Source organism: Colius striatus, chromosome 4, assembly GCF_028858725.1.
Source record: "Colius striatus isolate bColStr4 chromosome 4, bColStr4.1.hap1, whole genome shotgun sequence".
In the NCBI taxonomy this organism is placed as follows: Eukaryota; Metazoa; Chordata; class Aves; order Coliiformes; family Coliidae; genus Colius; species Colius striatus.
In genome coordinates this window covers 54,848,531-54,860,614 of record NC_084762.1, presented here as the reverse complement: position 1 = coordinate 54,860,614, position 12,084 = coordinate 54,848,531, and the positions used below count along the sequence as shown (strand labels likewise).

At 34.6% G+C, this 12,084-nt stretch overlaps 1 protein-coding gene across 1 annotated transcript in view; it reads right to left on the bottom strand.

Moving 5' to 3' along the window:
• Positions 1–12,084, bottom strand: part of SNTG1 (syntrophin gamma 1) — a 156,304-nt gene that overhangs the window by 42,241 nt on the left and 101,979 nt on the right. The window lies entirely within an intron of this gene.

Here is a 12,084-nt window from a genome sequence, read left to right as displayed (position 1 = left end):
AACATCAGAGCAAATATTTATTGTACTAGTAACAATAAAAATCTAAATCACATGCTCAGCGGATGTTAAAAGTCTATTACCTCATTAAAAACTCCCTGAAGTAATTCCACATATTTGCTGACAGATCACATCAGAGAAATTTAATGTGAAGTGTAAGGAACCACTAGCCAGGAATACAAAACCAAGTAATGGTTGTTACACTGCAATGTAGAGTCAGTCTCCGCATAAAACTTCAAAATTATCCATTAAACAATCTGAACTTACAATATTTATTGATTTATTGACAAATAACTACAAGTTGATTTTTCTTCCCTCTGAAAATCCCTATTTGTAGGAGTTTTGAACCACTGTGCTTAGGAATGGCAAATTAACAGTCTGTTTTCAGACACTTCTTTGAACAGACTTTGGAACTACAGTTAACCAGAATGCTGTCTAATCTTACTGTTAATTTAGGATCTTCCAACATAGTTTTATTAACTAGGACCTATTAAAATCCATTTTAGGACCTAATACCCTATCTATCCATCTATAAAGTTTGAGTAATTTAATATCAAATCTTTAAAGAGTCTCCACTACAACAGCTTCTGGAGAATATCTGAACAAGAAGTAGACATATCATGCAACTTCTGATTTATAGCTATGATATTAGAAATAAAATACAATTACTGGTACAATTACTGGTACACTACTGCTATGAAAAACAGATCAACGCATATTTCACACAGTGCTGCTAATGGAGTAGATTTATTTTTAAATTTCTTTGTGAAACTAATTTCAACTTTATCTGTGGCATTCTCTGTCTTAAATGTCAGTAATGAACCTGTAAGGAAGATAGCTTAGGAAAAATAGCTACAATCATATCAATAGTCAAAGAGTTAGCAAGTTCACCAACGGTACAAATGTATCTAAAATGATTGATTGTATTGCATGTTTTATCCTTAGCGATTTTCAATGTCCCATACTTTTTAAAAAGCAATTTACACAAGTTTATTTTACTACAGTTGGGAAAAGCATTTTCATGTAACAGTTCTTTACAGAATATACATTAAACAAAGGAGGTCTGTTGGTTTGGTTTTTGAGTTGGTTGGTTGGTTGGTTGGATTTTTTTCTTCTACTTTCTTTTATTTTTTTCTGTTGGATTATAATATAACACACTGGAAATTAATTACATTTTCAAATCCCCATGTATGAAACCTACACTACAACTCTCCATCACAGTTCATTAGACATTTTATGGTCTATAAATAGAGACAGGGAGAAGACCAGTTCCTCTAACATTTACCGTGAAACCTCAACATTTAATTCTTTTGCCAATAGCAACAATTACTACTATAATAAAGTCTTGGGTCCAATGAAGAACATGTGTTTAAATATCTGCTGGTTTGGAGATTAAACAAGTTTATAAAACTCAAAAAGAAAGACCCGTAGAATAGTAACTTCAGAATCAAGCAGAGTGTTCAAAACTGTACTGTCATGGCATAATTAAAAAGCCACATTCTCTGAAATTTCATTCATTCTTGAATGAAGAAATAATCAGAGGAAAAAAAATAAAAAGAAATCAAAGAAACAACAGATAGGTACAGCTTTAAATTATTTCAATTCAATGTTTATTCCCATTTCCCTAATTTTTATTGTTTTATCTGTCAAAGAAATGTTAATTTTGCTGTTTCATTTTGTTACACATTCAAGTTAAGTAGTGATTGCCATCCCTCTGACTTAGCAGGAATTTGTACAGCTCAGTGACCAAAAGGGGATACACAGAATAGTAAAATTAGTATTAAAACTTGCACTACTATATGCAGAATTTTGACACATTCTCCTCTTTAGAACTGAGAGAATGAATGATCTCATTTCTAAGAATTCAGACATCTACTTTTTAATTAGTTAAACTGAACTGATTTGGTTCTATCTTGATTAGTTTCATTAAAATCAGGCACACAGTCAGATATCATCCTGCCAGATGATATTTAATATCGTAGTATTGTATGTATTCTGTTTTCAGTTAGTGTTTTTCTTACTCACATTCCTCATTTCTACTTTCTACATCAGAGTAACAGGATATAGTCATTCATGCTGTACAGATGTATTGATATTTCACGTTTCATTGCCTTAATACTAAAGCAGCCTTGAAATTTAAAGCAATTTCTCCTTCAGATATTTCTCCCTTGTCTCTGTAGATCATGAGAAGGAATTAGATTGATTTTTCAGACAATCTGCTGTAACAAAGTGTTATTAACAAAAAGACATTTCTCCTTCAGACTAAATATCCACTATTAAACATAAAGAAGAATCGTTAAGCACGAGCTGTATGATTATATTTAGGAACATTTACACAGTTCTTTGAGTGCATGTACATATTCACACACGTGGATTAAAACTGTATGGGCTAGATTCTGGAAAATAAGGCAAAAATGGACAAATACTTCATAACTATTTTACTTATACGTTCCTAAAGTGGTCTCAGTTTATCTAGAAACACTGAATATGTCAAGTGATACAATATATTTAATTTTTACAAAATGAAATTGAGAAATCATTGAAAAATTTTGACCTATGAGATAAAATAGAAGCCATGTTCTTGAGACATTTCTGTTATCAGTAAACACTTTGACCTCTAAAGAAGCTTTGCCTATGAATTGCTTCAAGAAAATTATGTATTTGGAAAGGGGATCTTAACTTTCACAATTAGTAATTCTTATCTATATATGTATTGAAATAGTCTATGAATATGAAAATTTGACTTGTGAGTTTAGGAACATATCTTAATGCTTTACATGAGGAGTTGGCCCAGAATACATATTTTATGAGATTCTCTCTGAAATCTGTACAACCACAGACACTCAATGAATGGAAATAAACGAGAATCCCAAACAGACAGTGTAAAGAATACTCCTTTATAAAGATAAAAAACAGGTTACATTTTTTATCTTAGAAACTTTCATGAGTCCCCGTAAACTGATGACTATTAACGACAAATGTGGTGGAAGTGAAAATAGATTGTATTTTTAACAACATTCCACTTTGCAGCCCTGTTTTTTAACTTACCCTAAGCAGCTCATACTTCAAAATCAAGTGGTGACATAAATTAGTTAACTTAGTGGCTGCTGATTCAGTAAGAAACATTCAGTAAGCTATTAGGGTTTATGAGTTAAGTCATGTAGTTAAAAGAAAAAATATATATATATAAAAATGATAAATGAAACAGGACACTCTTCAAACAAAAATCCATAATCTCAATTTAGTATGCATATATATCACACAGGTAGATATCAAGCAAGATAAATTACCATAAATTGCCATATTTCATATCAGTCAAATATAATGGTAAAATATCTTAAACAGCCATGACTTTCAGAGAGACTTCTCCAGAGCTTTTATAAAAAAATTATTATATTTTAGGAAGAACAATAAAATAAAAATACAAGAAAATTTCCCCATCAGCATTTTACAGCTGAAATGAGAAGCTTCAGATCATCTGTCTTGCTCTTAAACAGCAATTCTCAGCAAACTCTTTGATAATGAGGTCTCATACACATTGTGAATTAAAAAAACTACTATGTATCATAATGGCATTATTTCCTCTCTTTTTTGCCATTTTTAACTGTAAATAGTAGGATTCTGTTTGGTTTTGTTTTTTTTAATGGACAAAACCATCTTTGATATTTGATCATATTTGAATTCCTGCTGGTTCATGTTTCAACGACTGTATTTATGAGCAGGCACAAGGGAGGCTGCAAACTTTAATCCAGGAAAAAAATTCTGGGGTTTTTTTGATGGTTTAAACACTCAGGTGGCAAGAAAATAAACATCATCTGTTTTAAAGCCTGGTAGCTTGACTCTGTTTAGGGCTTTTGATTAATGACTATTTTCCTTCTTCATTTAAATATACACAGTATAAACATAATATACTTTCTAGGCTCTAAAACATAAATGGGTCAAACAAAAAATATTTCACATAATCCAGCTGGAGGGCATGGCCCCTCCTTTCTGATGAATGTGTCACATTAATCTTTGTCCCTTCAGGTTACACTACTGAAATATGCTGAATGAAGAGAAAGATCAGAATGTTACAAGTCACTAGACAGTGTCATTGAAGTCTTTGATGATGCCACCGAGCAAACAACTGACATATTTCTCAGGTGACAGTGAATCACTTAAGGAAATGTTTTTTATTCTTAACTTGCCCCAGGAGTAGTTTCCAATTAGATTTCAAGGACTGGCTGCAAATATTGTTTTGCTTTCCATTTTCTATTTCCCTGAAAAGTACTAATAAGCAGAATTTAGACTAAACTAGTTAATTTTAGGCTGCCTGACTGTCTCTGAGAGATCATACTACTCACATAGCTGCTTTGCTCACATCCTGAAAGCCTTTTAAATTTCTGCTGAGTTCCATCAAAAGGAGAAGGTAACCATAAAACTGTGATAACCCCAAATATCTGAGTATATAAAAAATACAGATGATGGGTAATAGATTAGACTTATTTCAAAATAATTTTAGCAATAGAATTTTTGAGTTTGCATAACATTAGAATCAAATTTCTAAAGAATTAGATGTTTACACTTCAAACTGCTCACACAGCCAGAATAAAACTGCAAATACTCAGTGTATACTTAAAGATACCTTTTTTTTTTTGGTAACAATAACTTCACAAGACCTGACTTACAAATACTTTTACATCTTTGTGAGATTGAAGTTTGAGCTATTTACAAAATTAGCAATGCAGATATATATTTACGTATACAAATGATCATTTAGACTTAAAATATGGTATTTAAATACTTCATTTTGTAATGAGACCAACATCAAAATTATATGGAATAATGCTATTCATGGCTACTGGGTGATGGCCTATCTGATTATCAAAAGAAAAAAGACTTCTGCAATCTTAAAGTGTTAAGTCTTTCTCAGGACTTTCAGAGAATACAATTCCCATTTATTAACTCCTAGAATAAGAAATGTAACTGATGAGATAAACCATCATTTGAAATCAAGTTCCACATTCACAGAAATGAAGCAATTATTAGAGTCAATAAAAAATAATTCTATACATATAATCTTTTAAAGATTAATGACTACTGCAAACAGAAACATGATAGCAAGTGATCATTTTTAAGGTACGGTGTAGCCAGAATTTCTTTAATACTATTAAGGCAGAGAGATGCCTCTTTTAAGCCGTGTTGCTTATTGAATTTTCTTATTAAACCTTCTGGACATTATATGGTCAGCAACTGCCAATCAGTGCATAGCAGCAAAGTTTCATAAGAGAAGCAATGAAGAAGTTTTATCTACTAGTGGACTAGTCAGAAATTATAACACTATACAGCTCTCCTAGAGAACATAAAAATCTACACGTGAGAAGGTTTGATGCAGTTACATGGGGTCTTCGTGACCAAGATTACCAGTGCCAGTTACTAACAGGGGAAAAAAAAACAGGCACTATAAAAATTTAATGTTCAATTGAATAAAGAATTCTCTCTAAGGTAATTTTATCGTTCATTTGCTATACTAAATAAACTTTTGTCAAAATTATTTAGAGCTTTTGAGATCTTTAAGCAATAAGCTTAATTAATCTTAATTTCTAAACTGAAAATGATAAATATTTTTCTTGATCTGTAAATCAATGCAGAAAAACTTGTTTATATTTAAATTCAAGTTATATCATGTACTAAGAAACTAATCAAAAAATTTTCCATATATGCATAACATTATTATTCCTTCCTTATCAGAAACATCAGACAATTTTCCTTCAAATGAAAGTACATTTCAAAGACTATTTCAATGATATATATAAAAAATGATTATAAGTAGGAGGAACAGAAAACAGAGTGATGAAAGCAAGACATTTTTACAATAATATTGGTCACTTGATACTAACTCTAACACAAGTGACTGAAATGTTCTTTTTTGTTAATTATCACTTTGAATAAAATTGTCAGAAAAATACTTTGCTTTTGACAATAGAAAATGTACTTAAAGTAAAAATTCTAGACTTTTTATTTTTACCAAATAAAAAAATCACTAACTGAAAAAAAACCCAAACTGCCTCTAATATGTCATCAGAAATATAGTTGTAAAGAAATACCAAGATTGAACTTCTTCAAAATTTCAAATAATTCTGCATGTTGATCTAATGAGATGAATGCTGTTAGGAAATCAAGCATATATTTATGCTTATTTCATAATAGTAACCAAGCCATAGATTTGTTAGAGTTATTTTGGGTTTGGGTTTTTTTTGCTTTTAAAAGGATTTTCAGTGGATTTTGAATGGCTCATAAGGACTAACTTTGAAAAAAACACAGTTGAATGGATAAAACCTGCAGAAGTTTAAGAAAGTGGTCTCTCTATGAGAGGTGGAAACAGGGGCTGGCTTCTTGGGAAGAGTACAGGAACATTGCCGGGGCATGCAGGGGTGCAAGGCTAGAGCCCTTCTAGAATTAAATTTAGCCAGGGATGTTAAGGACAGCAATAAGGCATTTTTCAAGTACATCAGCAGGAGGATGGCCAAGGAGAATGTGGGCCCGCTGCTAAACACAGAGGGTGCCCTGGTGTCAGAGGATGCAGAGAAGGCCAAAGTACTGAATGCCTTCTTTGCTTCAGTCTTTACGGCAAAGGCTGACCCTCGGGAAGCCCAGTCCAGCAAGGATAACAGGATGGCCAGGACAGCAGAGGACTTGCTCTGGGTGGAAGAGGAAGAGGTTAAAGACTTGTTGGGCAAGCTTAAGACTCATAAGTCAATGGGTCCTGATGGGATGCATCCTAGAGTGCTGAGAGAGCTGGCTGATGTGATTGCTAACCCTCTCTCCATCATTTTTGAACAATCATGGAGGACAGGGGAGGTGCCTGAGGACTGGAGAAAGGCCAATGTCACACCAGTCTTCAAAAAGGGCAGGAAGGACAACCCAGGAAAATACAGGCTGGAAAGGTGATGGAAAAACTCATCCTGAATGTTATCACTGAACATATGAAGGATAAGATGGTTATCAGGGGGAGTCAACATGGCTTCACCAAGGGGAAATCCTGTTTGACCAACCTGATAGCCTTCTACGAGTGCATAACCAGATGGCTAGATGAGGGGAGAGCAGTGGATGTCATCTATCTTGACTTCAGCAAAGCTTTTTACACTATCTCCCATAACATCCTCCTCAGAAAGCTCAAGCAGTGTGGCTTGGATGAGTGGACAGTGAGGTGGATCGAGAGTTGGCTGAATGACAGAGCCCAGAGGGTGGTGATCAATGGCACAGAGTCGAGTTGGAGGCCTGTGGCCAGTGGAGTCCCACAGGGATCGGTTCTGGGGCCAGTCTTCTTCAACATCTTCATGAACAACCTGGATGAGGGGACAGAGTGTACCCTCAGCAAGTTGGCTGATGACACCAAACTGGGAGGACTGGCTGATTCCCCAGAAGGCTGTGCTGCCATTCAGCGGGATCTTGACTGACTTCAGAGTTGGGCAGAGAGGAACCTCATGAGGTTCAACAAGGACAAGTGCAGAGTCCTGCATCTGGGAAGGAACAACCCCATGCACCAGTACAGGCTGGGGGTGAAACTGCTGAAGAGCAGCTCTGCAGAGAGAGACCTGGGAGTCCTGATTGATAATAAACTGAGCATGAGCCAGCAATGTGCCCTCATGGCCAAGAAGGCCAATGGCATCCTGGGATGCATCAAGAAGAGTGTGGCCAGCAGGTCAAGGGAGGTTCTTCTCCCCCTCTACTCTGCCCTGGTGAGACCTCATCTGGAGTCCTGTGTCCAGTTCTGGGCTCCTCAGCTCAAGAAGGACAGGGAAGTGCTGGAGAGAGTCTAGCGCAGGGCCACCAACATGATCAGGGGTATGGAACATCTTTCATATGAGGAAAGGCTGCGGGAAATGGGGCCATTTAGTCTGGAGAAGAGGAGATTGAGGGAAGATCTTATTAACATTTATAAATATCTAAACGGTAGGTGTCAGGAGGTTGGGACATCTCTTTTTCTATAGTAGCTAGCAACAGGACAAGGGGTAATGGGATGAAGCTGGAACACAAAAAGCTCCACTTAAATCTAAGAAAAAAATATTTTACTTGAGGGTGATGGAGCAGTGGCACAGGCTGCCCAGAGGGGTTGTGGAATCTCCTTCCTTGGAGGTCTTCAAGACCCATCTGGACATGTTCATATGCGACCTAGGTGACCTGCTTCTGCAGGGGAGTTGGACTAGATGATCTCTAAAGGTCCCTTCCAACCCCTACCATTCTATGATTCAAAGCCTATTTTATCATTCACTACAGCTAACAGAGATAATGTTATGGGTCATTGCCTTTCTCATTTAGCTTTTTCAATTTTTTATTCACAATAGACTGAAAATAAACTATTTTTATAAAAACAAATAAATATTCTGCAATTGAAATTCAGAGTATGTACCTTGCTAGAGCTACAGAAATAGATTTTTTCAATGTGTCTACTTTGTGGCATTATGGCAAGGAAATCAAGTATCAAAGCACATTTGAGGTCTTTTAGTACTTAAAAGGACTAACTGAATTATTTCTATTGGTGAGAGACGTTACTGAATTTCAGTACTTAAAGATATTCAGAAGTTGTCTGGCCATTATCCTGAGAAACTTATCTTGCCCATTCTCTGAGAAGAATTTTGACTGGACAAATAGAACAACTCACCCAATTTAAATAATTCTGTGTTTGATTTTGATGCAATTGTATCTGTCTTGATATCTGTTTTAAAACAATACTACTTACTATTTTTAGTAAACCAGATTCAGTATTTTTTTTACACTGTCATATTATTCTTTGGTGGCACACAGAGTACTACATAGCAATTGTAGCAGTTCACATTCTATAATCCATTTGAAGCTGCCCAAAATTTTCTAAAGTCACTCATTTATATCTACAATAATTGTCAGTGGGGCAGTGTATCAAACTTCTCACTGCATATTTTCACCTTTAAAATACACTCTGGAAAGGAATTTTTAGCAAAGAATAAGGTAGAGCACCATTGAGATTGACAACAGTAGGACTCTTCCATTGCTCATAAGTAGCTATTGACAAATTAAAGATTAATCCTGTCATTCCTTCTCAGTTGTTAATGGGAATATACGAGAGGAAATGGCTATGATTTCTGAAAGATTCTGATAGTCTATGGAGATTGAGGACAAAGAGAATGTGGAGGTAAATCAGATGAGAGGAGAATAGAGTTGCTAAATATCTTGAAATTGCTTGAAATTCAATTGACTTCTAAACAGATGGGAAAAGCTGGCATGTAAAGGACTAAAGTAATGACATATAATTTCCATTTTTATACATTCTTGAAGTAAGTAAAAGCTTCCTAAATTAATTACTAAGAATAAAGGAACCATTTAAGATATATTTTTTTCAAGCAGTCATATCCAAATAAAACTGCGTTGAGAAAGAATCAGAACGCAGTCCTATTCTGAAAGACAGCAAGGCAGAGGAAACTGCTGCTAAAATACCTCCTCCAAGAGATAAAAACCCTTAGGGGATGATTAGATCAAGAACATGATATTCAGTATACTCTACCTAATATAATTTTCATGTTTCTCTTCATAACTTATTTTTTAACAAGCTGCTTTTTTTTTTGCTTTATTAGAATAAAGCCTGTTTCATTTTTCCTGGTATTTAAATTAAACCTAGACTATCCTGATCTCTTGCTTGTCACAGTCAATAGCCTCTATTAGGGAATTAGTAGTACAGTCCTTAACATTTATTGAACTGATGTTGCAGTTCATTATTTTTTGACAGTGGGGTGAAATCTGTCAATAGTTGCCTTCTCTCTAACATCTCAGTATTTCCATAGATTTTGTAGTTTCATTGGAAAACCTCAATCTTTAAGAAGTACTCAGAACAATTATTTTACAATATCAGAGATTTCTTCCACTCAGGCATTTTTCTTTTTTCAAAGCAAAGGGTCCCACCATCATGAACAACCAAGAGATACAAGCCATAAAGGATGTAAACACTCCAAAACTAAGACTGGGTCCTGAATAAAGCTGGAACTTCAGTGTTAAACACTGAGACTCTGTATTCAGTGAGCTCTATAGAGGGAAGACAACACAAAAAATCCACTATGGGTGTCACCTGTGTGGGTGAAGGAGAGATCCTGATGGAATAGTTCAAGGCCTGTGAAGAGTGGATCATGGCCTATAGGAACTTTACTAATCTACTTAAAAATGCAAACTCATAATTAATACTTTTCCAGAAGTCTCTCCTCTCACAGAGAGCATCTTTTCTTCAAATTCTTTTTGCACAGTATCAGAAGTCTGCATTATATTTGCATACTCTCCCACTGTCTGGGGCTGCTTTTGAAAAGCAGCCTACTTCACCTACTCATCTACTGCCATTAGGGTAGGCTCATGGGAACAATAGGTTGGAGAGTTAAGTGACTATTGCTTCTATTAGGCAAGTACTATAAACAGTAGGCTGTTAAACAAATAATGGGAAGCAGCATGACTTCTGGCTGCATATTTAAACAAAAACACTAGAAACTGCATGCTGTTGTATCCTTAACCTGCTGGAATTCATGATTATTCTGAGCATGCCAGTTGGATCAGTGACTCTGGACACTCAGCAGTTACACACCATCAGAGCCATCAGAGCCATCACTTTCTTTAGAAAAGAAGCCAGACTTCTCCTTAAGTTCCCAGCCATGGCATTGCTTCAGGCACTTTGGCGTCTTCAGACCTGCAGTATTTTCCAGAATAATTCTTCAGAAGTAAAGGTGGACATTTTTTATTCTAAACTCAGCATAATGTAACAAGGAAAGATTTTATTAATATATAAAGAAAAATATTTTCAGTTTTCAGCTCCTGAGAACAGTTTATCCATTTGCCAATGTTAAAATTTTGTGTCATAAAAAAGGATGCTGTGACACATTTGTTATGTCAAAATAAAGGATAAGCTTAAGTTTTGTTTCCCAAAATAGATTGAAAGAAGAAACTCTATGATGAACCAAATATATAAATGTATACAAATATACACATAAAAATGGACTAATATATAGATACATAGAATGTCCTAAATATATAGTGTCCCTTTACTAAGAAATGTAACTGTTTAAGAGGACAAAAAAATGTCCCCATATTATGAATTTCTAGAGAATGTTTCTGCATTTGCAATCAACTACATTTTTTAGCATTTTCCATAAATTTAAGTGTCAGTTTTTCTTCAGGTATTTTCATAATATTACTTGGGTTTTTTTCCTTCTTCATTTGCAGGTAATCCATAAATTTTCAAATTTATTTTACTATTTTACATCAAATTTTACTATTTTACATCAAATATTTTCTGAAATTCAGGTAGCAACTCTATCACCAATATTATTGACTATTATTGTGATGAAAGGAAAAAGATCAATGACCATTTATGGAGCACAGAATTCTGTTCAGCCATTGTTCTTAGTTTAAGAGACTAAATATTTTTCCTTTCATGGGCAAACTGTAATTAAAAATATGTTCTTTAAGCCTTTTGAGTCCCATGTGCTCCTTCAATAGAAGATCTACAGTTAAAGTACATGCTTCATTGATTGCAATTAATTTATTTAGATGATACAATTCCCCAAGGAATAATGTATACATAGGCTTACTGAATACTTTCTTTCTAATCTAGTAAAATTAATGTTATTCTTGGGAATATTTACATTCACTTGATGCAATAAAAGAGGAGGCTTTAGAACAAAGCACTGCAATGTTTTTATTTCTAGCCTCAGTCTCCAATGAAAATTCCAAAATGGCCAGAGAGAAGAAATTAATATCTAGTACGCTAGGGATATTAACAACTACTGATTTAGGTTGAGGTTAGGGAAAAAAAAGAAGTCCCCAGAAAGTTTTTTTTCCCATACCTAATCTTTCTAAGTATAATAAAAAAGATGACCTTTATCTCTCCTGGATATGGTGCCTAAGTTTCTCTCCTTTTCTTCTTTACTCTCTTCATGATCACTTTTCAGGAACCTTTTAAACAGGAGAGAGGTACAAGACATATGCATCACTCAAATCAAGTATTTCTAAATAACATTGATGAACAATGTTTCCTGTCTTCCTGCCTTGTTGGCCTGTTTGGACAGCAGCTAAAAAAGTAGTCTAACTATATAA